Below are 6,747 nucleotides of genomic sequence, written 5' to 3'. Positions count from 1 at the left end.
AATCACTACCCAAACTTTGCCATTCTCAAATTCTTCATTTATGATTTCATAATTGAAATCCATAATTTGAAATAAAATACTTATTCCTAAACACTATATTAATTAAATTGAAAGCTTCAAACATAAAAATTAGACCGATAAATTGGTATATACATCATGTAGCATGTGATAATAAAATCAATTATGAAACAATAATATAGATACAAAATCTCAACAAAAAATTAAAAGTCAACTTTCTCCTTTAGATGTGTCTAAAAACATCATTTAATTAAATGGGTTAGAGGAATTTAGAAAAAAAAGTTAGGATTGCATGGGTAAAATATTTAGGACGACATTAAGCAGTTTACTTATTTATTTAATTTATTATTAAAAAAGTTGTTCCAATAAAAACAAGAAAAATTTGATAAAAATATAAATTATTATTTATCTACTTTAAACAATTCATAGTAGTGATTAACTCAAAATAATCTATACTAATGGAGTGATACTCTCAAAATATTCCGAATTATTTTTCTACTATAATAATAGAGAGCATTTTGAAAAGATGCATAAAAAAATTGGGTCATTATGAGGAAGGATATACCAATTGTAAGGGTAATTGTGAGTTAACCAATACTAAGAATTATTCTGAATTGATGAGATAGAGTTAACATTGTTATTAAATTTTTCTAAAAACAAATCAATGTCTAACAATAACATTATATCCAATTGTTCATTATAACTTTTCTTCTTTAGTTTTTACTCTTAGTTTACTTAGATCGATCTAAGTCTCAATTGCATCAAGTATTTGTGGTTAGCGATAGAAATATCAAGAGAAGCGATTTTTACTTTCTTTTATCGCAAATTGAAGATAGTGTCAAAGAATCTTCAATCCCCCAAAAAAATATTCCAACAATTGTTTTAGCTCACATTGAGGTTTGAAAGTTCCAAACAAAAAAAATTAACTTAGTGTCAAACTTCATCTACATGAACACTACTTTGAGAATATTTTGTTAATGAGTACCAAAGTAGGATTTTTTTTTTCTTTACTAACACTATATAGGCAAATCATTCACTTTTTAACACATCAATCCTAATTTTTAGAGGAAAATGCAAAGAGATATTCTCTCTGATCTTATTTATTCTTTCCATTTGAAATTATGGAAAGAGAAAATAAAAATGAGAGTAGTAATAAAGGATACAAGATATTAAGAGTCATTATTGATTGGAATATATAATGATTAATGTCGCTTGAATTTATAAAAGGAAGTAAAGAGTTTGGTCAAAAAGAAAAGAGTTAAAATAAGGGGAGGGAATCAAAATATGAAATAATCAAATATTTTTTTTAAGGTTAAAAAATGTAAATATGTATTACCCGTTTAGTAAAATATGTTAGACTAATGAGATTATTTTTATCCGTAAAAATATCCCAAAATAGAAATATTTATGATGAGAAGAACTTTTTGAAATTTTGTTTGGGAAAAATAGAAAAAAAATAAATAATAACAAAAGAAGTACCAAAAAACATTCATATTTTCAATTGAAACATATCAAAAAATATGAATATAAAAGAATTTTTTTAAAAAATATCAGCTTTAAATCTAAAAAAACACGGTCTTGGTTTTAAAACACGTACTTTGGGTCTTAATAACACCTACTTTGGATTTTAAAATATGGTGAGCACATCTTTAAATCTAAAATTGTATTTTTATATATTCTTCAACAATACTATTATTATTGTCAAATTCGATCATCAAATTATCAAATGTTGTAATCGTTAAATTGTACAAAATAATTATCACATTTTTTTCAAATATATTAACCATTAATAAAAATATATTAAACATATTGATTTTGAGATTCAAAGATACCAAATTCAAACATGAAATCTTTCATTTCATATTTGTTTTCGAATTTAGAGATATTGGAGAAAGTTGTCTTATGATGAGCGGTAAAATCGTTTTTTAGTAGTGTGCAACAACATTTTGTTTTGTTTTTATTTTTATAATGTTAAAATGAGTAGTGATAGAAGTTTTGGGGCAATGCGAAATTTGTAATTGGACCAAAATAAATATTGTATTATATTTGCTGAATGCAAATATTTAAAATTGTACAAGAATATTTTTGGTGGGACACTTGTTCCGCACCTATATACTCTTCACTGTTTTTTATGTGAGCTCATATCTCACCAATCTCTCATATTTTGGTGTACACTCAGATCATCACTTTTTGTGAGCATACTCTTACTTTTTGTTGTGTGAAATAAGCCTATTTGTTTTTGGCTTTTTCTCACCACCCCTTCTTTTTAAATGGTTATCTATTTATAGCCTTAGGTGACTGGGGTGACTACTAATCTAGAATTTTCTACATAATCCAAGTGTTTCTACACTTTTCATCTATATCTTTAGAATTTTCTTTCTTTTACTAGATTTTTTTTAATTAAATCTTTAACAAGTTGCGCTTGTGAGAAGCACTTCACAAAGAGATTTTCCTTCACAAATCACAAGAGTTAGCTAGCTGTTATAATAGGGAGAGGTGTGCTTCAATTGTTAGGAGAGGGACTATATTTTTATCCTTTGGTTTAGGGACTTAGAGTTAGGGCATATGTTTTCAACCGATTTATGGTTAGAGCCTACAGGGTAGGAGGGAGTGTACTTAGATCTGTGAAATGTTTTTGCTCGGTTTCAATTTCTTTTCTTTTTTTTTTTTGAGTTTTAAATAAAAGAGTAAATTATAGGATGCATTTACATTAATTCTCTACTTTTATTTATTTAGTAGTTACTCCCTTCATTTTTATTTGTTTTTCTCATTTTTTCCAAATGAAAATTTCACGATAATTTTTTCTTTATGAATCTTTTTATTTTAAAGCATGTTTTTTTACTAAAATAATCTCATTTATCTAATATATTTTACTAAATTAACCTTAAAAAATGATATGATTTCTTGTTTTTATGTGTACAATATGAAGAAACTATTTCCATTTTTTTCTCATACTTGTTACTAATTTTTAAATTTTTATCATAGAGTGTTGAGATTTATGGTGACTTGAGTGCACCAATTGATTGTGCATTCATGTGTGAACTCATGGGATGTAATACTATGGAGTAAGTTAATAGGTGTTTTAAGTGAGTGACTCAATGTGTGTTGCATGTAATGGAATAAATCTTGAAGTAATAAAGAGATTAATGTGTGTGACTTAAACATGGGAGTTATGAATCTTAATGAAGAAGTTGAAAAGATGTTGTACTATGCTGGGTCGAGTAAAGCTGTAAGAATGCCCACTGAAGGTCGCTCGACCGAGCGAGCTCTAGGGTGGATCGAGCGAGCAGACAGAATGTATCCAGTAGCTTTTTGTAGCCCGCTCGACTAAGCTACTCGACCAACCAAGCCTCTGCTTTGGTCGAGTGGATCCTCTGACGCTCCTAGGATGCTGTTTTTGACTCTTCAAGTGCTTGGGGTTGTTTTATTATCATTTATTCATAGCTTTAATGTATTAAATGTTGCTTAGTGTGATCTCCCCTATAAATAGGGAGCTCATTTGTTCATCCAAACACTTGAAATACAAATCCCTAAGCCTAAACACATAGCCTTTGCATTCTCTTACATCTTCTATAATACTTCTTTGTAAGATTTTTATTTCTCAAATGTGATAATAATAGCAAGTAACTACACATCACGGAGGACGTAGCCATCATTGGGTGAACCTCCTAACATCTTTGTGTTCTTTTTGCATTGTTTTATTTCCTTTAAACATTGTCATAGTCATTGAAATTATATCGGTTCATCAAAGTTACTTCGTGCCTTTCGATCTTGGTAACATTAGAGCTTAAGTTTCATACTTAGACTCAATCAAGAAATTATTTCAATTGGTATCAGAGCCAAGTTATTGTTACGGTGATTAAGAAGTCATTGTTGGTAAAACATGTCCACAATTAAGCTTAACATAGAGAACTTTGATAGAAGTATGAATTTTGGCTTGTGGCAAGTAAAAATGAGAGGCATTTTGATTAAAAATGGTGTGCAAAAGGCCATTGATGATGTAGACAAAATGCTGCAAATAATGACCGTAGCGAGATGGGAAGCGATTAACACAAAGGCACCATCGGCAATCCAATGATGCCTTTCCAATGAAGTGCTAAGAGAAGTTGTTAAAGAAACCACAACCAAGGGAATATGGGAGAAATTGAAATCACTCTACATGGCCAAGAGTGTTAACAATAGACTACTTTTGAAGAGTAGACTTTACGATCTACGCTTGGAGGAAGGTAAACCTTTAAAACCTCACTTAGATGAGTTTTATTCCATTGTTATGGATTAAGAAAACATAGAAGTCAAGTTTGATGATGAAGACTTGGCTATTTACCTCCTATGTTCTCTACCTCCATCTTATAAGAATTTTAGGGAAACTCTACTTTATGGCAGAGAAAACTTGAGTAGTGACAATGTGAAAAATTCCTTGACTCAAAGGGAAGTCATTGATACACAATTGTCACAAAAATCACAGGATGGCTCGAGTGATGGTTTGTTTATGAGAGGGAGGACGTTAGAGAAAGGTTCCACTAGTAGGGGTGGAAACAAGGGTAAAGGGAGGTGGAAGTCACAAGGGCCTAACAAAAATAAGACTTGCAACTATTGCAAGCTTAAAGGCCACATAAAGAAGGATTGTTGAAAATGGAAAAAGAAAAATGCTAGTGATGATGGGGCTAGGGACACAACTAGTAATGTCGATGCTAGTTACGTGAATGATAGTGATGATGGAGGTGTTTTAGTTGCCACACATGGGTACAAAGATAATGATGAATGGGTTCTTGACTCGGGATGCACATTCCGAATGACTCCCAACAAAACTTTCTTCCAAACATTTGAAAGGATTGATGGGGGAAATGTGACCATGGGGAACAACGCAACATGTAAGGTGGTTGGAGTTGGAAGTGTGAAAATGAGAATGTTTGATTGGATGGTGAGAACCTTGACCGATGTAAGGTACGTTCCGGGTTTGAAAAATAATCTCATATCTTTGGGTACTCTTGATAAGATCGAGTGTAGGATTACTTGTGAAGGTGGAGTTATGAAGGTTGTTTGAGGATTACTTGTGGTGATGAAGGGGAAGATGAATAGGAGTTTGTATGCTCTTGAAGGTTCAACTATCTCTGGCTCGACGAATGTTTCCACAAACACAATGTTCGATCATGAAACAAAGCTTTGGCACTTGAGACTTAGTCACATGGGAGAAAGAGGTATGTATGAACTTTCTAAACAACGTTTATTTGATGGGATAAGTTCGGAAACATTGGGTTTTGTGAACAATGTGTTTATGGGAAACACAAGAAGGTTAGTTTAAAACCTGCCATACACAACATTAAGGGAATACTAACCTATATTCATTCCAATTTGTTGGGGCCTTCAAGAAAGACATCCCTTAGTGGTTGTAATTACTTGTTGACTTTCATAGATGACTTCTCAAGAAAAGTATGGAGTTACTTCATTAAACATAAAAATAATGAAGTTTTTGATGTTTTCTTGGAATGGAAGAAAATGATTGAGAAAAAGACCAGTAGGAGCATCAAGACCTTAAGAACCGACAATGGTCTTGAATTTGTTTATGATAAATTACTTCAACATTCTGCTCGTGAAGGTATTGTGAGACATAGAACTTGTGCAGGGCGTCCTCAACAAAATGGTATTGCGGAGAGGATGAACAAAACATTGTTGGAGAGGGGTCGGTATTTGCTAAACCAAGCAAAATTGGGGAAGCAATTTTAGGCCGAAGCGGTGGCTACAGTGTGCTACTTGATCAATTGCTCACCTCATACCGCCTTGAAATTCAAATCACCACAAGAAGTGTGGTATAACACTCCGGTAAATTATTCTAGTCTTAGAGTCTTTATTGTTCGGCTTATATTCATGTAAATGATGGAAAGTTAGAACCTAGGGCTAGAAAATGCATTTTTGTGGGATATGGAGTGGGTGTAAAGGGGTATTGGGTGTGGTGTAATGAGTCAAAAAAAATAATCATCTCTAGAGATGTAGTATTTGATGAAAATAGTATGCTAGTCTCTAATGTAGCCGTTGCTGAGTCATTTAAAGAAGCAAAGTTGCTCAAAGGTCTAGTGGTAAGATGTGCAAAAAAGTGTGTTAGGTAAGTGTGCATTGTGATAATTAAAGTGCAATTCACTTGGCTAGGAATCAAAATACATTTCATAGAAGGTCCAAACACATTGATATCAAGTGTAATTTCATCCGGGATAAAGTTGAGCACAAAAGGGTAATTTTGAAGAAGATTGATACTAAAGATTACCCGACCGACATGATGACAAAGCCATTGCCTACAACCAAGTTTGATTTTTGTGTTGACTTGGTTGGTCTAGCTCCTTACTTGAAGTGATGCCCTTTGGGGCATGTGAGGTGTGTATGTTGTTTTATGCTTATTTATATTCTTGTAAGATGAAGTGAATTGATGAATGCTTTGACTTGGGTGAACTCAAGTCAAGGTGGAGATTGTTGAGATTTATGGTGACTTAAATGCACAAATTGATTGTGCATTCATGTGTGAACTCATGGGATGGAATCTTATGAAGTAAGTTAATAGGTGTTTTAAGTGAGTAACTTAATGTGTGTTAAATGTGATGGAATAATTCTAATGACATGATTTCTTGTTTTTATGTGTACAATATGAAGAAACTATTTCCATTTTTTTCTCATACCTGTTACTAATTTTTAAATTTTTTATCATAGAGAATAAAAAAAAACTAGATGAGAATCAAACTT

The 6,747-nt window shown here is 32.0% G+C and overlaps 1 protein-coding gene across 1 annotated transcript in view; it reads left to right on the top strand.

Moving 5' to 3' along the window:
• Positions 1 to 6,747, top strand: part of LOC130806356 (MADS-box transcription factor 23-like) — a 33,916-nt gene that overhangs the window by 6,364 nt on the left and 20,805 nt on the right. The gene's annotated exons all lie outside the window — the stretch shown is intronic.

The sequence above is a fragment of the Amaranthus tricolor genome, chromosome 2, assembly GCF_026212465.1.
Source record: "Amaranthus tricolor cultivar Red isolate AtriRed21 chromosome 2, ASM2621246v1, whole genome shotgun sequence".
Lineage (NCBI taxonomy): Eukaryota > Viridiplantae > Streptophyta > Magnoliopsida > Caryophyllales > Amaranthaceae > Amaranthus > Amaranthus tricolor.
The sequence above is the reverse complement of the archived record's forward strand: the minus strand, read 5'-3'. Positions and strand labels throughout refer to the sequence as shown.